This window comes from Lagenorhynchus albirostris, chromosome 3 (assembly GCF_949774975.1).
Source record: "Lagenorhynchus albirostris chromosome 3, mLagAlb1.1, whole genome shotgun sequence".
NCBI classification, from domain to species: Eukaryota; Metazoa; Chordata; class Mammalia; order Artiodactyla; family Delphinidae; genus Lagenorhynchus; species Lagenorhynchus albirostris.
In genome coordinates, this window is record NC_083097.1 from 145424048 (window position 1) to 145446793 (window position 22746).

At 44.9% G+C, this 22746-nt stretch overlaps 1 protein-coding gene across 1 annotated transcript in view; it reads left to right on the plus strand.

Moving 5' to 3' along the window:
• DOCK2 (dedicator of cytokinesis 2) overlaps nt 1-22746 on the plus strand; it is a 410412-nt gene that overhangs the window by 216916 nt on the left and 170750 nt on the right. The window lies entirely within an intron of this gene.

Sequence of the window (22746 nt, forward strand, 5' to 3'; positions counted from 1 at the left end):
ATTCCATTGCAGTGGTAATTGCCACTTAGGTAAACAAGGAGTTAGGCTAATCATTAAACCTGATCTACCACGAGAGCTGGTGGGCTGTTTATCAACGGAGGCTGGCAGGCAGTTCTGATCCTGGAAGAAGCTTGCTGTCTTGAACAAAAAGACAATGAAAGTACCATTTAGGGGATAGCGCCAGACTGCCAACATGTGAATTCCAAAAGAAACCTGCTACGTCTGGAACATACGGCTTCCTTTCTGGGAGCGTCAATTTGCAGTGTAAAACTACAGGAAACTTAAACATATCTTTCCAGTTCATGTAAACAGGCAGAGAAATAAATGACCTGGGGCTTGGCTTCTTTGATGATACATGATGCTCCTAAGGGAACATCCCCATTTACGTCAATCACATATTCTTCCTTTGGGGCCATTGTTTTCTTTCATGCTGTTTCCCTTTTCTTCAGTGAGGGAAACTTATCTGCCTGAATAGCCTCACAAAACCCAGTGGCGTGTGATGGGGACAGGATTGAGGCATCGAGGGCATTCAGAGGGCAGAGTCCCTGTCGTGGTGTCTTGGCTGAAGTTCACATGTGGGAAAAGTGAGCCACATCTGCAACTTCTGGGTATTTGAGCCAAAACCTTTGTTTGCTTGGCCTCGGTGTCAGGGTCTGGGACCTGGCAGTCTTTGCCACCAGGCAGGGAGAGTCTGAAAGGGAAGAGATAACAGTTGCAACTGAGAACACAGTTCCTGGGGACCTGGGTTTCTCTCCAATTTCCAACCTCCCAGCTGAGGGCTTTTGATAGTGGATGGTCTGGGGGGTAAGTCAACTTACTACCTTTGTGTCTTTTCCCCTAGTGAGCCAGCCACCTTGTGGCTACAGGGCCTCGGAACAAAATGCCTGTCTGCCTGGATCGCTTCCTCCTTCCACTCCCAGGCATCCCCCAGCCAACTCCTATTCATCCGTGAAGTCCCAGCTTAAACGGCACTTCCTCACGAAGTTTTTCTAACGACTCCTCCCTCACATACACCTCTGATGCTACATCATATCAGGACCCCCATTATACCTTTTCACCACATTCTTCATAACACAAATTGTAGCTGTCCCTAAATAATCATTTGTGTACGTATTTATTTAATGTGTATCTCCCCTGCTACCCTGTAAGCTCCAGGGTGGCAGGAGCTGGAGCATTTTTTTTACAGCTTAGGTATTTCCATTCCTCCTTTAGGCTCACTGTGGTGCTTAATGAGTATTTACTGAAAGAGAGGATGGCTGAGTAAAGCAAAGGAGAGCCTGGGAATGGTGGACGGGGTTCCTAAGGTATCTTGCCAGGGCAACAGGATGGTGAATTCCCTCTGCTCGGACTGAAACTTTTGCTAGAGGACAAGATTTTCCCCTAATGTCTTCATTTCTTAATTGCTTTCTAGGAGATAAACGTGCATAAAATTCTCCGTGCAGAGTGTACCTTGTAATAATAACAGTTACCATTTATTGAACACTTATCTTTACCGAGCTGTGGGCTTTACTTGCATTAATCATAACAACTCTCGTTTACCAAGTAGTCACCAACGCACCAGGTGCTGTTCTAAGCACTTTCCAAGCCATAACTCATTCATTCCCTGCCCTATAGAGGTGGATACTCTTATTATCCCCATATTACAATTGAATATGCTGAGGCCCAAGGACACACAGTTAGTGACAGAGCCAGCGTCTGAACTTAAACACTGGCACCAGAGCCTGTGCTCTTAGCCTCAATGCTTCACTGCTTTCCCAGTATTACATTATCTCATTAATCCTTGGAACAAAACTATGAGGTATTATGATCCCCATTGGACTGATGAGGAAACTGAGGCTCAGAGAGGATAAGTACCCAGTGGAGGAGCTGAGACATGAACCCAGGAGTCTATGACTCCAAAGTCCATGTTCTTGCACATGAGGTTATAACTTTGTCCCCTTGGCATCTTCCTGGTATTCGGGGCAGATGGTATTAGTGATTTGAGTACAGAGTTTGAGGACCTGTGCAGGTCTGGAGAGATGCAGGGGATTGTGCCCTGGCCTTGCCATGGCAAAGTGCACCTGTTTGCTGCTAGTCTGAGGGAGCCCACAGAAGTGGAATGAGGCAAGTCTGAAGCCTGCTTGAGTTGACCAAAGGATATTACAAGAAAATGAAAGTGGTAAAACAGTCCGCAAGTATTTGGATGTCTCTGAGGGAGTATTCTGTCTCTGTGGTACTTGGCCTTATCATTAAGGTCGAAACCTCTGGCTTCTCTAAGCACCGGGGCTTTGCTCCCAAGATGTTCTTCATCCTGCTGCTTGGGGTGCTGTTTTGTGGGTGCAGCTTAAGCCTTGTTTCTCAGTGTTCTACTCTCCCCAGGAATTACTAGATAATGCCAATGGCAATTTCGGCTTTTCCCAGCTCCCAGCTACCTTGAGAAGGGTCACCTGACCCAGTGGGGCTGGCACAGGTAGTGGCAGGTCCTGAAAGAGGAAAGGATTCATCTAATGCTAATGAGTTGTCAACTTATCATGAGGTCCTGCAACTACTTCTCACATTCTGGGTTCAAACCCCTGTCCCTTACTGGCTGAAGGGTTTTTGACAATACTTATTCCCTCCAAGCCTCATTGCTTTCATCTGTCAAATGAGGATGACACATATAGCATAGGCACTACATATGCATGGGTCTGTTGAGGGAAGTAATAAGACAATGCATGCAAAGCCCTCAGCGCAGAGCTCAGGACACAGTAAGTGATCAGCGTGGGCTTGCTGTTGCTGTTAATACTGTTGTCACCACGCAATTAGCTTTCCTTTTTGTGAATGCGGGAGAGCATGCAGAGCTGCTATCTGCAGCTTTTCCAGAGCAGGTAGAGCCACTCTTAGTACAGAGAATGGGCAGTCTGGGGGAACACTTGCCTCACCTGTCTGAAAAGCAGGGCTGGCCTATGAGAGCTGCATCGCCCTGTAACTCTGGGGAGATGGCCCTGTTGGTGAAGGGCTCCCCAGTCACTCTGCACAACAATCCCAAACAACTCCATTTTAAAAATCAGTTTTGTGTTTCAACAACAGCAGAATCTTTAGATCTGGAAGAATCCAGTAGCTCATCCCCTCCTTCCAAGGCTAAGTCTTCTCTCCATCATCTTCTTCCTGTAATAGGTAAGCCTGCCTGGATACCTGTAGTGACAGGGAGCCCACTACCTAATCTCACAGTCAACAATAATTATTTTTATTAATATTAGCAAATATGTATTAAAAACTTGTTATTACCAAGCACTGTGTTAGCCCTTGGCATTTAATCCTTAAAATGGCCTTTTGTATATGACCTCCCTTTTGCAGAATGAGCAATTAAAACTTACTAGGTTAAGTCTAAAACCACACAGCCCATATCTTTAACCCTTGTGCTGCAGAGCCTAGATATTTATATGTCTACTCGTGTGGATTTCTTTGCTTAATTGTCCTCTACCTTCTCCCTCTCCTTAACTGTTCATTAGTGCTTCATTCTGGGAAAGTTAACTCACTTAGACTACGATTGCCTGAAGCTGGTTTTCATAAGAGCTAATATCTAGTGAACATTGATTATGTGCGAGGCATTGTCATAGGTGTTCATTTACTCTTGTCCTTAATCTTCATGACAGTCTTAGAGGCAGGTGCTGTCAGTCACACATTTTGTAAATGAGGAAACTGAGGCACAGAAGCTTAAGTAATTTGTCCCAAGTCACTTACCCGCTGAACCCAAGGACTGACCCTGGAGCATAAGCTCCTAACCACTGGGATTTCCTGCCTTCTCCAGAACTAGGAAAGGACTGATCTTGTCAGGCTGTTAGGCAGGTTTCAAAGTCACTCCACATTTTCCTTCTGAAAGTCAGCCATTATTCTGCTTTTCACCCTGCTTTTTCTCCAGGGAATATGTATATCCTTGACATGTTTTATTTTCATCTTTGAAAACAGTTTTCTATTTTTAAATTATTACATGTTCATTGTAAAAATTCCAATAGTATAGATAAACAAAGGAAGGAAGGAAAATCACTTGATTTCTCACCACCCAGAAAGAGCCACTATGTACCAATAATTTGGTGAAGTTCACTCTCGGCACCCTGCTGTGCAACATTTGCACATTCATAGTAGGCACATTGCATATGCATGCACGTTTACAGGAAGACTTTTTTTACTGAACAACATGGAGAAAGTTCCACATTACGGCACATAGATTCACACCATCCTTTTAAGTAGGTTAATCGCACTTCGTTGTCTAGTTATACCGTGATCTATTCAAATGATATCCTTTTCTGGATATTTAGGTTGTTTCTAAATACTTGGTGTTATTAATAGTTCCGTAAATAACATGTTTTGCTCTGTGAACCTTGGAGCACTTGTCTAATTATTTTCTTGGAATAAATTTGTGGAAGAAGAATTAGTGGATTAAGGTACTTAGGCATTTTACATTTTGTTGATATTACCTCTTTGCGTATGTGTTTATCAGTGATATCGGCCTGCAGTTTTCTTTCTTTGTGACATCTTTGTCTGGTTTTCGTGTCAGGGTGATGGTGGCCTCGTAGAATGAGTTTGGGAGTGTTCCTCCCTCTGCTATATTTTGGAAGAGTTTGAGAAGGATAGGTGTTAGCTCTTCTCTGAATGTTTGATAGAATTCTCCTGTGAAGCCATCTGGTCCTGGGCTTTTGTTTGTTGGAGGATTTTTAATGACAGTTTCAATTTCAGTGCTTGTGTTTGGTCTGTTTATATTTTCTATTTCTTCCTGGTTCCGTTTCAGACGGTTGTGCATTTCTAAGAATTTGTCCACTTCTTCCAGCTTGTCCATTTTATTGGCGTATAGTTGCTTGTAGTAATCTCTCACGATCCTTTGTATTTCTGCAGTGTCAGTTGTTACTTCTCCTTTTTCCTTTCTAATTCTGTTGATCTGAGTCTTCTCCCTTTTTTTCTTGATGAGTCTGGCTAATGGTTTATCAATTTTGTTTATCTTCTCAAAGAACCAGCTTTTAGTTTTATTGATCTTTGCTAGTGTACTTCATTTCTTTTTCTGTTCTTATTTTTAATTAATTAATTAATTAATTAATTAGTTTAATTTTTGGCTGCATTGGGTCTTTGTTGCTGCACACAGGCTTCCTCTAGTTGCGGTGAGCAGGGGCTACTCTTTGTTGCAGTGCATGGACTTCTTATTGCGGTGGCTTCTCTTGTTGTGGAGCACGGGCTCTAGGTGCACAGGCATCAGTAGTTGTGGCACGCAGGATCAGTAGTTGTGGTTTACAGGCTCTAGAGCGCAGGCTCAGTAGTTGTGGCACGTGGGCTTAGTTGCTCTGCAGCATTTGGGATCTTCCCGGACCAGGGCTCGAGCCCGTGTCCCCTTCATTGGCAGGCAGATTGTTAACCATTGCGCCACCAGGGAAGTCCTTCTGATCTGATTTTTTAAATTTCTTTCCTTCTGCTGACTTTGGGGTTTTTTTGTTCTTCTTTCTCTAATTGGTTTAGGTGTAAGGTTAGATTTTTTATTTGAGATATTTCTTGTTTCTTGAGGTAGGATTGTATTGCTATAAACTTCCTTCTTTGAACTGATTTTGCTGCATCCCATAGGTTTTGGATCATCATGTTTTCATTGTCATTTGTTTCTAGGTATACTTTGATTTCCTCTTTGATTTCTTCAGTGAGCTCTTGGTTATTTAGTAGCATATTGTTTAGCCTCCATGTCTTTGTATTTTTTACAATGTTTTTTTTCCTGTAATTGGTGTCTAGTCTCATAGCATTGTGGTTGGAAAAGATACTTGATACAATTTTAATTTTCTTAAGTTTACCAAGGCTTGATTTGTGACCCAAGATATGATCTATCCTGGAGAATGTTCCATGAGCACTTGAGAAGAAAGTTTATTCTGTTGTTTTTGGATGGTATGTCCTATAAATATCAATTAAGTCCATCTTGTTTAATGTGTCATTTAAAGCTCATGTTTCCTTAATTTATTTTCATTTTGGACGATCTGTCCACTGGTGAAAGTCGGGTGTTAAAGTCCCCTACTATTACAGTGTTACTGTTGACTTCCCCTTTTATGGCTGTTGGCATTTGCCTTATGTATTGAGGTGCTCCTATGTTGGGTGAATAAATATTTACAATTGTTATATCTTCTTCTTGGATCGATCCCTTGATCATTATGTAGTGTCCTTCTTTGTCTCTTGTAATAGTCTTTATTTTAAAGTCTATTTTGTCTGATATGAGAATTGCTACTCCAGCTTTCTGTATTTAATTTTTGATAGTTTGATTAATATGTGTCTTGGCATGTTTCTCCTTGGATTTATCCTTTATGGGACTCTGCGCTTCCTGGACTTGATTGACTATTTCCTTTCCCATATTAGGGAAGTTTTCAACTATAATCTCTTCAAATATTTTCTCAGTCCCTTTCTTTTTCTCTTCTTCTTCTGGGATCCCTATAATTCGAATGTTGGTGCATTTAGTGTTGTCCCAGAGGCCTCTGAGGGTGTCCTCAATTCTTTTCATTCTTTTCTCTTTATTCTGCTCTGCGGTAGTTATTTACACTATTTTATCTTCCGGGTCACTTATCCGTTCTTCTGCCTCAGTTATTCTGCCATTTATTTCCTTCTAGAGAATTTTTAATTTCATTTATTGTGTTGTTCATCACTGTCTGCTCTTTAGTTCTTCTGTGTCCTTGTTAAACATTTCTTGTATTTTCTCCATTCTATATCCAAGCTTTTGGATCATCTTTACTATCATTACTCTGAATTCTTTTTCAGGTAGACTGCCTATTTCCTCCTCATTTGTTTGGTCTGGTGGATTTTTACCTTGCTCCTTCATCTGCTGCATATTTCACTGTCTTCTCATTTTGCTTAACTTACAGTGTTTGGGGTCTCCTTTTGCAGGCTGCAGGTTCATAGTTCCTGTTGTTTTTGGTGTCTGCACCCAGAGGGTAAGGTTGGTTCAGTGGGCTGTGTAGGCTTCCTGGTGGAGGGGACTGGTGCCTGTGTTCTGGTGGATGAGGCTGGATCTTGTCTTCCTGGTGGGCAGGACCGCATCCGGTGGTGTGTTTTGGGGTGTCTGTTAACTTATTATGATTTTAGGCAGCCTCTCTGCTAGTGGGTGGGCTTGTGTTCCTGTCTTGCTAGTTGTTTGGCAGGGGGCGTCCAGCACTGGAGCTTGCTGGTCGTTGAGTGCAGCTGGGTCTTAGCACTGAGGTATATTTTGATTTCCTCTTTGATTTCTTCAGTGATCTCTTGGTTATTTAGTAGCGTATTGTTTAGCCTCCATGAGACAGAGATCTCTGGGAAAGCTCTTGCAGATTGATATTACGTGGGGCCGGGAGGTCTCTGGTGGACCAATGTCCTGAACTTGGCTCTCCCACCTCAGAGTCTCAGGCCTGACACTGGCTGGAGCCCCAAGACCCTGTCAGCCACACAGCTCACTCTGGGCTTCTGTTTTGATGATGTGGCTCTGGAGAGCATGGGCCACTCTTCTGGGAATTGGCTGAGGAGAACCATGAGGGCGCCGAGCATCCTGAAAATGCAGACCCAGTGTGGCGACTGCCCTCTCTTCCAGGACGAGCAGAAGCCTCCCCAAGATGAGTGGGGCAAAACCCAAAATGCTATGGGAGTCGCCGTGCTCGTGGAGAAGAACCTGAACCAGGCCCCTGTGGACCTGCATGCCCTGGGTTCTCGCCTCTTTATTCTTATTCTTTCTTCTCCCTTCTCTTCCTTTTTTAAATTATGAAATGTTCCAGGCATGCAAAACAGCACAGAGGAGAGTACAGCGAACATAGCAATCACTGCAAACCTACAGCCTAGCTTCATAAAGGAAAGGTTACAAATCCAGCGAAGGCTTCCTCCTCTGTTCCCTCTCCTCTCTCCTTTTATTCCCCTCTTCTGTCTTCTCTTGCCCTTCTCCTCCTCCTGATTTCCCTCTCCATCTCCCCCCTGCTCTCTTTGCCCTGACACCTCTCTTGCATTGTCTTTATCACACCCTCCCTTCCTCATCCTTGTCCCCTTCTCCTTTTCTTTTCTTCTTCTCCATACCCTTCGCTTGCCTTCTCATTCTCCCTTGCATCTTTAAGAAGAGCCTGTGGGTCAGCGATTCATTCCTTTGGCTGTTCAGTGTCAAGGGTGGGAACTCAGTATCCCTTGGAATTGCTTCTCCTACAAACCTTAGCGTACCTGCCCTGCAGGGACAGTTCTCTGGTCCACACATCCCCTAGCTAGAGGCACTAGCTGTTCCTGCTGGTGCATCAGAAAGGTCACCTCCAGCTTGCTCTCTCCAGGGTAGAAGTGTTACTACCTTCAGAGGCAATTGCTGGTCACTTCTTCCAGCTTCTTCTCACAAAGGAAAGAGCAATAGTCTGATGAGATATCTCGGTATTTTACTCGGCCTTTTGAATTTTTTCCAGAAAGATTTTCTGATCTCTCTCACTGCATTTTATTTCACTACATCACTCGGGACGTTTTCTTACCATTTTTAAGGTTATACTCTTTGAACTTTAAAGAATTTGATTTACTCTTCCCGAGGCCTGACACTGGGGGAGCTGCCTGCTCAGACATGCAGAAGAATCTGGACCATCTTGTATTTGTCATCAGAGGAGTAACTCTGTGTCAGATGAAAGTGGGGCACAGGGTTGAGTGGTTACATCTCAGTCCTCTTCTCCATCAGCTCAAGTCCAGGAGAGCCAGCAAGAAGCTGGGCAAAAATGATTTGCGTTGTTTAAATGGATTCATTCATTGGGTATGGAGTTGGATTAGGCCACGTCTAGGTTCCTTTTCAAGGTGGAGGTGTCCATACTTCCCGTTTCAGTTTGCAGGGAGGGATCAGTTACAGCAAAAGAAGGCAGGAAACTCCTTCCCCATGTCAGTACGACCTCCTTTGGTTTTGTGGCCCCTGTTCCCTTCTTAATCAGTCTGATTTACACTTGGTAATCTCATTCAGTAATTGTCTGAAGCTGTTATGAATAAAACAGGAAAAGTCTCCCCATTCCAAAGGGACCTATACTCCTGTGTAAACCAGCCAAATGCATTTGGTTGATTAAAATTCTAGTAGCTATACTAGAAATAAGAATGACTCCAGTGACCCTTTGGTCTTTAATAGAAATGCTAAGGTTTTTTCAGAGTGTTTTCAGATTTACTGGCCCATTTGGGCCTCACACCAATTTCTGCCAAGACCAGACATTATCACTCGCATTCTGCAGATGAGGAAATTGTGGAAGGGAGGGGAGAGATTTACCCAAGTTGAGTGTGGTCTGCTATGGCCAAAGGGACCTCAAAACTTTTTAGATCAGGGAGTGTCCATTGGGGCTGGAGGAAGGCCAGCGCCCACCAGAGGGGCCTTGGGTGAGGGCCAACAGAAGTGGCCCACAGCACGGCCTTGTCGGGGACCTGCACCGCAGACCCAGCAGGGACAATTGTCATTGTCAGGTCCTGGACTCTGCAGCACTCCACCCACCCCAGTACCGCAAAGCATTGGCAGGCAGCTGCAGTGAAGGCTTTCCCGCTGCTGGATCCCTGCCTGCACTGCAGAATTTTCACAAGGAGAAGGGAAGGGTGGGAAGTTTATGGTCTGATCTAATCACAGATGAACCGAGAACTCTGTGGCAGGCAGAAGTTTGCAGACTGCGCAGGACTCCGGTGCTGTTAAAGAGCCCATCCCTCGATTCTGAGCCGAGCAAACGGTGTGCCCAGCCTGTAACATGTGCGGCGTGTAGTAGGTGCTCAAATACAGTGGCTTCCATTGTTCTCATTTTTACCGCAATTACCATGATGCCTTGGGCCCCAGCCCACACAGGGGACGGAGGACAAAATCCCAGGGTTTGAAAGTGCCTGCTGGGAGCTGTGGCAAATCTCAAGTAACATTAAGGAGTGAAGTGAAGTAATACAAGTGAGCTTTAAGGAGAAAATGCCGTCAAATGTCTCCTCTGGTTTCCGTGTTCCCCACGAGGCTTGGTGATTCCCAAGGGGCCACAGATGTCTCTGTGGCTTTTGTTGTTCATTTCCTCCTCTCTGACTCTGTCCCGGTCCTCTGGTGCAGACACCTCAGACCATTGCTGGAATCAGTGTCCCCTTCTGGCTTCCCGTATGGTCCCCACAAGTGCTGGTTCTGAAACCCCATCTGCCTCCCTTGCAAGTCACAGGTGGGCGAGGACACCTCTCATTGCCTCTCACTTGATGGGCCCACGGTGTTGGCCTAATGACAAGGACGCCCTGTGGCATACTGATACTGGTCAAATCACAAAAGGATGAAAGCTTGAAAAAAAAAAAAAAGATGAAAGCTCGTGTTTAAACATCTTCCCTCCTCCTCCTTATTTCTCCTTTTCTTCTCTGCCTTCCTGTCCATTCCCTCCCTTCCTTCTTGCAAGGGGAAGGACATGTGGGCAGAGAGGGCCAGGCAGCCTCAGCCCCCTTCTTACCCTCCAGGGTAGGAGATGGAGAAAAGCACTGAGCTGGGCAGACTGCTTTTCCAGGGCCCAGGGGTCCTCACTCTTAGCCACCTGCAGTTCCCCCCGAGTCTCCACCCCTGCCCCTAGCCTGGGGAGAAGCACCTGGCATTCATTATCCTATCCTGCTGAGAGCTCCCCCAGGCAGCAGACCTCTTGGCTTCCTTCCTTCCTTCTTTCCTATTTTCTGGCTTGGCCATTGTCCCCTGATTGCCCCCACCCCCATCCCCTGCCCTTGTCTTGCTTGAACAGAGACCTTTATACAAATGGCATGGTCTCAAGCCAGGCCCTGGCCACCCTCCACAATTCCTGCTGGTCTTGTGTTGGAGGTTGGCTTGCTGAGCAGAGGCACAGGGGCTGGGAGGGGCACCCAGAGCACTGGGACAGGAGGAGGGAGCCAGAAACACTGCTGCTGGGTGTGTGTGTTGCGGGGGGGGTGATGGTGAGCAGCTCCCTAAAGCTCACCTCAATATTCCCTAGAATGAGGTCCACAGCCGCACAGGCCAGAGTTGCTATGAATCGCTGTCTTCATCTGAAATACCAGGATCCCTGTGGAGCAGTTTGGAGTGGTCAGATCACTTAGGTAGTATAGCACGGTGGACAAGGGCATACATTTTGAAGATGGGCTGCCCAGCTTTTGATGCTGGCTCTGCCATTTTCTGAATCTATGACTTAGGGTAAACTACCTAACCTCTCTGTGCTTCGGTTTCTCCATCTGTAATATGTGGCTAATAACATTACTTCATAAGTTGGCTGTAAGGTTTAAATGAAATTACACTTGTAAAGCATTCAGGGGAGGCCATGAGCACTGAATAAATGTTGGCTCCTGTTATCATTCCTAGTATCATGACTCTTGGCATCATCATCACCATCATTACCATCAAAGTGTGAGAACCAACAAAGGCTTCTATCACTCACCAGACATGCTGCTCAAACTCTCATCTATGAAACACATGTATTTATCATTCATCTCCTACCTACTACACTCAGCGTTTGTGAGAACTGACTGATATAGAAGTGAATGAACGTGATAGTTTACCATAAAAAAGCAGATATCATAAAACTAAAAGCAATAGTAACTAACAGAAGATAGGAAGCAAAAAACAGAGTTAGGAAAGAGGAGAAAAACTGAGCATAAACTTTGGTGTGAGCTTCCTAGTAAACCATGGCAAAAAGGGAAACCCCGTGGGGCATGTCATTATCATTACTTAGTACATGAAATGTGTCATTTCATCACAAGTAATGACCTTTTTCATAGCTTTGAGCTCTAAGAAAAATTTACCATGAGAATATTCACTATAAAAAGTTTTTTCAAATCTAAAATTTCAGTCCTAAACTCCAATAGAAAAGATAATTCTGATGAGATTTGGGAAGTATCACGATAAAATTGGTTGAAGGAATGTGAGTTCTTTAACCCATATGAGAGAAATAGGTTCCAGGTGAAGACTTCACTACCCCGTCAAGTAGGGGGATGGGGGCAGCATTTTTCTGCGATGTGTCTGAAAAAAGGAATCAGAACTCCTTGGTTGAGTGCCTCAAGGATGCAAACTAAGTCTCAGCTAAAGGTAAAAATTCCCCCAAACTCAAGTAATCCAACAGTGGGGTGAACTGGCTGTTAGGTAGTGAGCTCCCTGCCCATGCAGACGTTTGTCTGGACGGCCAAACTTTCAGGGCCAAGTGGGGAGGTTCATGGCACTGCCAGGGAGAGTAGAGATGACTCCTGCACCCCAGGCCACTTTCATATTTTCCAAGTCCATGTAATATAGGAGCAGACTCTCCAAAGATGAGATGAGCTTTTCTCCCTTGAATGTAGATTAACAGCTATAACAAAACCCATTTCCTACAAATCTGCTCCCTTAGAAATCAAGGAGCAGGCCGGCTAGAGCAACCAAATCCCTTTTTAAATTATTACTTAAGATAAAGACTATTAGCAAATCATTTGGCCAAGCAATTGTCAGCAGATTTCAGGAAATGTTCCCCTTGTCAGAAGTGACTGTGTCACTTGTCACCAACCTCCTGTGTGTCCCATCTGCCATCGACATAAGCAAGTGCACATCCCTGGGGCTCCCACAGCCCCAGCCCTGCTCTCCTCCATCCAGGCATTCATCAGCTGGACTGCCATCATCTCCTCCCTCACTGGGGCTCTTTTGGGACAAGGCCATATCCTGCTCAGCATGTATGGCCAGTGCCTCCACAGTGCCAGGCTCATAGCAGACAGCTGTAGCATATGGCTAGGAGCATGGGCTTTGGAGCCTGACAGCCTGCGTTTGAATTCTGGCTCTATCATTTATTAGCTGTGAGCTCTTTGAGCCTCAGTTTCTCTGTCTGTAAAATGGGATTGATAAGAGTACCCTGTGCGTGTGCATCACGCGCACACACACATGCAATTGTAGTATGTGTTAAATGAGATAATAAAAGGTAAGCTTTTGGCAAGTGTTTGCCTTATCTGTTGTATCAGAGGTTGGCAGACTATTTCTATCCAGGGTCAGATAGTAAATATTTGCAGCTCTGGAGGTCTCTGTTACAACTATTCAGTTCTGTCATTGTAGCATGAAAGCACCCATAGGTAATACATAAATGAATGAGCCTGGTGGTATTGCAGTAAAGCCTTATTTACACAAACAGGGAGTGGATGAGGTGTAGGCCATAGTCTGCCAATCCCTGTGATTATAGGAAGCAATAAGTGAGATGATCAGATGGAAAACTTAAGCAACCACAGAGGCTACAGGGAAGAAATGAAAGGTGGTAGAATGGTGATTTCAACAGTAGTGCCCAGTGGGTAAGGACTCAGGCTGTAGAGTCAGATAGATCTGGGTTTAAATCTCGTTTGGGTGAATGGTGTATGCTCTCTGTGTCTTGGTTTCCAAGTATATAAAATGCTAAATGGTGAGTAAAAGGGACCTGTCTCAAATGGCTGATGTGTGGATGAAAAGAGATGATGAGACAGAGTGCTAGGCATCTAATAAGATGTTAGTAAGTGTTAGCAACAAGGATTGTGATGACAAAGGGACTGTTGAACTGAACTAAGGGAAATTGAACCACACCTACTCTTGCATTGAGGATGCCCACACAGAATGGCTCAGTAGGTAGAAAAAGGGCTTCCGATCCTGAGAGTGGCTGGCACCCTGCAATGAGCCTTCTATTCCACTGTCCATGAATGGGGCCAGTATTCCTGGCTTTCTCCCTGCAGAGGCAGATATAATAAGACCTTGGTGGGAGAGCCTGCCTACCACCTAGAAACATGGTGCTAAGTCAGCACCAGAATCAATGGCTACGATCGTGTGTGTCAGAAACGAGCCAGTCTTGCCCTCCTCAAGTGGATCTGCAGATAGCTAGAGGGGCCAAAAAGATCAGTAATGGAGAATATGAATTTTTGTCCTGGGCTGTGCAGAGCCACTTGGAGACTTGAGTTTGGAGCAGGTCTGGGAAGGCCTTTGACTTTGAATTGCTTTTGTTGGAGATTAGTGTCCTGGGAAAGGATCTCTGCATATCACATTTTGTTCAGGGAAGATATTGCTGTCAAAGGTGAGGCTCACGGTGTTCCTCTCCACTCCTTGTCGATGCACGAAGACTGCCTAACCAGTGGGTCTCCGCTATGTTCATACTGTGCTTTTTTTAACTCCAGAAGTTTTTATGTCTTATTTTCTTTGCCTCAGGTTTCACAGAAAAAAAATATTCTGGAGTCCTATAGCCCTAATTAATGCTATCAGGCCTCTATACCCTAACAATATACTAATTGGTATTGATTTTCAATTATGTCATTTCTCTCTACTAAGATGATGGGATTTTCCCAAAATGTCCTATCTTTTTTCCCCATGACTAGAAACCACAAACTCTCTTTTCCTTTCCTCCCTTCCTCCCTTCCTCCCTTCCTCCCTTCTCTCCTTTCTCCCTCCCAATATATTTTTATCAAACACCTGATATGTGCCAAAGATTGTGTTGGGCATCAGGAATACCTTGACGTTCTCGAGTCTACAAGACAGTGTGGTAAGAGGCAAGCTCTAAGCAACTTTGGGGTACTGTGGAAATCTACCTACCAGGACCCTGACCCATTACTGTAGTGGGGAAATGCTTCCTGTTGGAGGTGACCCTTGAGCTACACTTTTTAGGATGAGTAGGAGTTCAAGTACGTGAAGATGAAGGGAGAGGCAAAGTCAAAGGTGTGCCTAGTCTAGGCAGGGAAATGAATGTTGCTCCCTCTACCTGAACCTGGTTATTTGGTGGGGCAAGGGCATGTGGGAAATGTCAGGAGAAGACTGGCTGGCAGGAGGCAGGGCATATCAGGACTTTTAGGCCAAAGAGATCTTCTGGAGCTCCTGTTTCTCTGATTTGGCTGTAATTATGTCAAGAATGTCATCTCCTTTGTCCACTGCTACTAATTCGTTATACATGCCTTTGATGAATAAGGTGATAAAGTAAGTTAATTATGACTTAATATGTAGAGTTTGCTACCTGCTGTCTTTCAATACATGAAGTCTGTTGGGAGAGGGGGAGCAAGAAAAGAGCTCTTGATGGTGAAAAAACTGAAAAATATTTCCTCCTATTACTAAGACGCATGTAAAACCTGTTCTGGAATTTAATTTAAGTAAATTGATAAAGACAAGCAAAGAGTTGATTAGCAGTTCACCATGTGCCTAGCACTGTGGGTCACCCGGGATAAAACTGGAATAGCAAACAGTCGTGGTCCTGCCCATTTTGGAACTTAGCCGTGGGTAGGAAACAATGGTAAGCAAATAAACACACAAATAACTATGCAATTATAAGATGTGCTAAGTATTGTGAGAAAAGATGGGGTCCTCTGAGGGAGTAACAGGGAGACCAAATTCACATCGAGGATAAGGGAAGTACTTTCTGAGAAAGTGACATTTGAGCTCAGGGGAGATGGGGCGAGTGATCTAGGTGAGCGGCTGGGCATGGAAGGAGGGTGTTTCAGGCAGAAGAACGCTGTGCATCTTAGTCCTGAGGCAAGGAGGTGCGTGGCCTGTGTAATAGCTAAAGAAAGGCCGCTGTGGCTGGAGCCCAGGGAGCAGGCCAGGGTGGGCCCTGAGAGGATGGGCAGGGGCGGTAATGCTGGTCCTAAAGGTCATGTTAAGTCTTTCAGGTGATTCTGAAAACAGCGGGATGACTTTAAGAGTTCCAAGCAGGGTGTGTGGGTGTGTGTGTGGGTGTGTGTGTGTATGAGAGAGAGAGAGACATGAGCACGTTTGTGTTTTAAAATGAATCTTCTTGTTGTCCTGAGAAAAATAGTTATACAGGGACAAAATAATGGGTTCAAACCAGGATTTTCCAGGGGCACTTGTAGAATTTTCTGGATCCTCTCAGCCATGGGCTATGATGTGACCACCATGTTTGCTTACGTCTTTTGGTAAGGAAGGCACCCCCTTCTTCGGTGGTGGGCAGTTTGTAAGAGTGCCTGGTCCTGGGGTCAGTGACGCCCTCTCCTACCTCGCGTTCAGAACCCGGGTGCTGTGCACCGTACCATCCATCTAAGGCGTCACCCTGCAGAAGAGAAAGATCACCCAGATGTGCAGTCAGTCAAACTGTTTGGTTCTCCAGCTCTCTATGCAGGGTCACTACAGGCCCCACAGTACAAGTGAGAGGGCATCTTGACCTTCAGGGATTACTCCATCCATCAGGGCAGACAGCACAAAAACATTAACAAGACCAAGGGAAGTGCAGGAGAGTAATGACAGGTTAGTCCAAGCATGTGTTAGCTCCCCCAGTAAGGAGGTGATAAACTACCAAGACAACCTCTCCCGGGAGTGAAGAGGTGTGATAATAAGTAACATCACTGTGCAGTTACTATGGACCAGGTGCTCTTTTAAAGGCTGTGAATTCTATTTCATTTAATCCTCACAGCTACACAGTGAGCTCCGGTTTAGGAAGCTGAAACACAGAGAAGTTGAGTAACTTTGCTAAGCTCCCACAGCAGTAAGTAGCACAAAGGGTTTGGAACCCAGGGACTTACATACTCGAGAGCTCATGCTCTTGGCTTCGATGTGATTGAGTCAGGTGGAGTGGCTCCCTAGAGGGAAAGGCCATGGCCGGGGTAGAGGAAAGTAGGAAACAGTGAGTCTCAGCTGTTTTATAGGTTTCATGCTGCTGAGGTTCTGTGGGGCCATCTGAGAACTAAGGTTCCCCATGTGGTGCTGAGTGTTTTATAGAGTGGAGAACCCTACTCCTGTTCATGTATTCCTTCCTCAAAACCTTCCCAAGCACCCTTGATCTGCAGGAACTGGGATGGGTACTGGGCTACAGCAGTGAATTGAGATGTTCCCCCAGAGCTCACTGGGTAGTGAAAGAGTCATAAAGGAAAAGCGTTCATTTCAATGCAGTGTGATGAGCACCCACCATGAGGAAGCCACATGCTGTAGGAGTCCATAGGAGAGGCAGGCATCGATGATACGTTTTTGTGGTGGCTTGAGCGTGAGGCGCCATGGGTAGGGGAGTCTCTTCAAAGAAAGGGACATCGGGTGTGAGCATGGAAGATGAGCAGGACTTAGCCAGGTGAAGGGTTTGGGGGTGGCAGCAAATGGGGCAACGGAGGAAGTAAATCACTTCAGGAAACACTGTGCGGGAAGCCCTCCAAGCATGGATATAAGAGAGAGCAGGTTCTCTGGAGGAACAGGAGGGTAGAACGCATTCGGGGAAGACGTGAGAACAGAGTTAAGTCTGGAGAAAGGTTGGAGGGGGCTGGGTCATCTTTCAGGGAGCTTGGACCTCACCCTGAGGGCAACGAAAGCCTCCCTGGCTTTGAGAGGAGTAGAAGGTAACAGGTTCTTGGGGGTAGTCTAATCCTTTGTACGCGTCTTGGGTTATGGTGATGTGCTGACGGCATCTTTAGCAAGAGGCCTGATGATCTGGCCCCCAGAGAGTGGTTTGGCTCTGAGGGTGGTTTTCCCCCTGCATCTTAATGGAAATTGTCTCTCCTTTCTGCATTGGGCTTACCAAGTAGCTGAGGTGTGTTTTATTTTTTAAAGAACGACTTGCTCCTCTGTACGGTCTGCCTGTCTATGGGATTTCTCCCAGGGTGTTCAAACATACCTCCAAGGTCTCATTTCTGGGCAACTTCTCCTCAGTGGGAGTCATGGGGGGAGGATGTAGGTGAGCAGCAGGGGGAGAGCCTGTAGGAGGGGGAGGGGGAGGGGCCAGGAGGGATCATGATGGCGACCTCAGGAGCCCCCTTGGCTCATCTTGTCTCAGTCACATGGGGGCCTCCCAACTTATTCTTCCCCCTCGTGAGGGCTCCCCAGTCAATTAAGAAGGCTCCCCAGGAACTCCCTGGTGGCGCAGTGGTTAAGAATCCGCCTGCCAATGCAGGGGACACAGGTTCGAGCCCTGTTCTGGGAAGATCCCACATTCTGTGGAGTAACTAAGCCCGTGCACCACAACTACTGAGTCACGTGCCACAACTACTGAAGCCCGTGTGCCTAGAGCCCGTGCTCCGCAACAAGAGAAGCCACCACAATGAGAAGCCTCTTCTGCAACCAAGAGTAGCCCCCGCTCTCCACAACTAGAGAAAGCCTGCACACAGCAACGAAGACCCAGCGTGGCCATAAAAGGAAAAGAAAAAAAGAAGGTTCCCCATCGTTTAAATGGAAAGTGACAGTCTGATTCAGATGCTGTGGGTGGCTGCAGCTCACCGAGCGTTCACTGTATTAGCCACATCAGAATTTCCATCAGTAACACTTTATGGAGCTAATTTGTGGGTTTATTAACCCCCAGATCACTCCTAATGAGGATCCATTTTCCTGTGGGAATGCCGGCACAGAGGACTAGGGGCACCTTTGTGATTGCTCCCCAGCCAAAGCAGTTCAGTGTTAGGGAAGGAACCGGCCTCTGGAACCAGAGAGACACAGGTTTGAATCCTTGCTCTTCCATTTTGCAGCTGTGTGACCCTGAGCAAGTGGTTGAAGCTCTCTGAGCCTCAGTTACTCATTTACAAAACAAGATACTAGTCATAACCCTCTTGCTGGGCTGTGGTCAGAATTAAGTGAGGCCCTGCAGAGTGTTCAGTAGATCTGAGGAACCATTATTATAATTACTTTCTATAGTGGTTTTAGGAAGGGCTACAAATTCAGATGCCTTCAGGGTAACGTAAATGAGTGAAGCAGGCTGAGGGAATGATCCGAAGAGAGAAAAGTGACTCCCAGGGCACAGCTGCTGCTCAACATCAGCCTTCATTGTCAGGTGATACCCAGGTCTTGCATCATTAGAGCCAAGGAGTTTTCAGAAGAAGCCAGAATTTAGGGTTAAAATGTTCCAATTTTTAATTGTTGGTAACAGATTTTAAATTTTTAAATAATCTGGGGGGCAAACCAAAGACATCTGAAAGCTGCCCCTTTGCAATCTCTGGGTTCTCCTTTCTGCAAGTACTGATTTGAGACTAAGTCCTAAATATAAGTAGTTCCAGACTGCCGAGCACAAACTGTGTTGGGAGCTGACTCTGTCTGTGGCAGGTTGGAAGTAGTGAAATGCCCCACTCCTTCCAGGGTAATATAGCTCATTCCTCAGGTCCTGTGTCTGGGCTTGTGTGATGTCCAGAATCAAACTGAAGTAGTGAGGTATGGGCAGGGACTGGACAAATGCACTGTGTCATATGCTGTGGCAGAGGGTCCCCAGGAGGTGACCAGCAAAATGGTGGCATCTACATCTAGGGGTTCCAAATCACTCACATGTGCTGTGCCTACCTCTGCTGTGACTTGGCTCTTCTGTCCTTTTCAGACTTGAACAGAGTGAGAACACTTTGGGGAAATTACAGCAGTCAGGGAATGTTTGCTTTCTGAAAAGAGGATAGCTAAACATTCATTTTCAGAGTCAAGTTGTTTTCCTAAAATCAATTCCCTTGAACCTGACTATATCTAAAATGTCTGTTGCCTTCAGAAAGCCTCTATTCCATTTTACCCATAAACATTTTCTCTTCTGCTAGGTTTAACATCTCAGCATGTGGGGTGCTAATTGCTAATGAATACGAAGACATTTTTCTCACGCTAAGAGTTATTAAGCAGTCTCGAGTTTGACCTTCTTTTCCTTAATTACTTAATTCCTTCCTTCATTCGCTCAATACATAGTGAGTGTCTACCACACACCAGGCATTGTGGAAGGGGCCTTGGATAGTCAGAAAGTTCTGAGATAAAATACAGGCTTTGCTGCTTGCTAAGAGAGCCTCAGTTTCGTCGTATGTAAAATGGGGATGGTAATAGTGCTAACTCATATGAGAGTCAAAGGGTTACACCAGGCAGTGTATACTTATGGCCAGCATTCAATAAATATTAGCCACCAAATGATCATTCATCTCAATTATCGCCACAGCCTTCAGGGCTGCTGCTGTTACCCTCAGCTTTCTAACAGAGGAGGAAGCCGCGTTTTAATGTGATGAATTAACTTGTCCAAGGTCACACAGCCAGTAGATGTTGGAGCTGGGATCCATCAGTCACCAAAACCCATTGTCTTTCTACCAAACCAGCCTTCCAGGGGCAAACCATTCCTGACCTCCTTGCTTTACTGTCTGAAAGAATTAGGAGCAGTTCTAAATTTAAGCTCTGTCAAAACTACAGAGGAGGACTTCTCTGGTGACGCAGTGGTTAAGAATCCGCCTGCCAGTGCAGGGGACGCGGGTTCAAGCCCTGGTCCGGGAAGATCCCACATGCTGCGGAGCAACTAAGCCCGTGAGCCACAACTACCGAGCCTGCTCTCTGGAGCCCGTGAGCCAGAACTACTGAAGCCTGTGCGCAGCAACAAAGACCCAATGCAGCCCAAAATAAATTAGTACATAAATAAATTAATTAAAATAAATATATAAAGTTATTAAAAAATTAAATATAAAAAAAAAAGACAACAGGTTATTTAGAGGCTGAGGATAAAATACTTCCAGCCAGCTCTCTCCTGCTGGAAGTGTGTGAAAGGGCAACGCTCAGGGTGCTGAGAACACAAATGCTGGTTGGAGGGAAGTACGGTCATTCAATAGATATTTATTGGATCCTTCTCTAAGCTGGGCACTGTCCTCGTCACTGGGAACACAGCAGTGAACAGAGTCACTTTCCTCACAGAGTTTACAGTCTGTCACAATCCTGCAGATGTGAAGATGTGCAAATGTAAATGTGAGGTTTTAGAAACCCCAATCAAAATGAAGAAAAAGATGTGGCTGGAAATGCTATTGGGACCCATTTCTGATGGCCACTGAGGCATTTTGGTCACTAATGAAATCACTTTTTGCTTATTGACAGGCAACTTGATTTTGCATTTGGTTTGTATCCATTCTTAGGGATACGGAAGATAAATCAAGGTGTCCAGGTCCTATCAACAAGCCCGATCATAGGAGAAGAGCCTGCTTTCATCTGGAGGCAGTAACAATGCATTTCCTGCAGGGAGATTCTTTTGGCTCTTCTGCTTCTCTGTTTACTCTCTGTTTAGACCAAGTGCCTGGTAATTGGGCTCGTGCAGAGAAGGAGCTAGAGTCTGTGGCTTGTTTGCTGGAACACTTTAGAAAGTCAAAGTAGTTAATGATAATCATAACTACCACTTTGTGTAGACTGTTCGCCAGATGTTATGGTAAATGCTGTGCATGCATTATCTAATTTAATCCTTACAAACAACCCAATACAATTGAAAGTGCAGTTATCTCTATTTTACACACGAGGAAGTTAAGGCACAGAGAGGTCAAATCCTTGCTGAAGGTCTCACAGGTGGAAAATGGCAGAGGGGAGACTGAACCAGGTTTGACTGTCTCTAGACCAGTGGTTCTCATCCAGGGGCAATTTTGACCCCCAGGGGACATTTTGGGAAGTCTGGAGACATCTTTGCTTGTCAGGACTGGGAGGAGATTGCTACTGGCATCTGGCGGGTAGAGGCCAGGAATATTCTAAACATCCCACGATATACAGGACAGCCTCCTACAGTGAAGAAAGATCAGGTACCAAGTGCCAATGGAGCTGCAGCTGAGAAAGCCTCTTGTCGAGCCCCAGTATGTGTCACTGCCCTGTCCCCATCACTAAACATCTCTCGTGTAACTTCTTGCTGAAACACTTTGCTTTTATAAAATATTCCCAATGTTTGGTGAGGTGTTATGTTTATATCCTTGCTTGCTCTGTCTTCATCTAAGAACCTGTGATGGAACAATTTAGATCAACCCATCCCCAAGAGAAACTTTTAATGAACTACAGAACAAGGGAAACCCCAGTGGGTTTGCAGCCCCATTTCAGCTAAGGTTCCAGTTCACTCATGCCAGAAAGGAACGCATTAGAGTCTTATAGGCTGCAGGACAAATGCAGGTAAATATCTTCAACTTTAAATTAAGCTGGACTTTTTTTTTTATAGCTGGTCCTTTGGTAGCAACTAGATTTATTAAGGCATTTTTAAAAGCTGAGGAAAATCAATAAAGTATATAAGCACATGTGATTCTTGTGCTGTTTGCAAATATAATTCTGATTCCTCATGTACATATATGCATATTCATATAATATTTAAGAATATGCTTCCTTCTGCTCTGTGTTTTAAAATTGACTCACAAATCAGAGCATTTGGTCTTCTGAATGTGTTCCCCAAGTTATGAGATGGGCCAAGGTTGGAATGAATAGAGAAAGGAACACCAATAAATTCCTACTTGCTAAGGGAAAAAAATATCCTCAAAGTATATGGGTCCTGGATGGTGCTTTTGCTTACCCATAAAGGCGAGTAACTTATTGAAAGATGAAATTATGATTGGAATTGAACTATACATACCAGCTGGACCTAACAGACATATACAGAAACATTCCACTCAGTAGCAGCTGAATACATATTCTTCTCAAGCACACATGGAACATTCTCCAGGGTAGATCATATGCTAGGCCACAAAACAAGTCTTAATAAATTTAAGAAGACTGAAATTATATCAAGCATCTTTTCCAGCCACAGTGGTATGAAACTGGAAAAAAACCTCAAGAAGAAAACTGGAAAATTTGCAAATATGTGGAGATTAAACAGTATGCTTCTGAACAACTGATGGGTCAAAAAAGAAATCAAAAGAGAAATCAAAAGATATCTTGAGATAAATGAAAATGGAAACACAACGTACCAAAACTTATGGGATTTTTTGTTTTAGTTTTTGTTTTCTACTTCCAATCCATTCTACTGAGTCAATATAGAAGACTGGTTAAGATCACAGATTTAGGAGTAAGACATCCCTGGGGTGGTATCCTGACTCCACTGATTATTAACTGTGTGACCATGGGCAAGTTACTAAACCTCTCTGAAACCTAGTCTTCTCATCTGTAAAATAACAACAATAATAATAACAACAACAACAATAATAATAAAGACTTCCTCAAAGTGCTGTAAGGAACAATAAGTGAGATGGGTA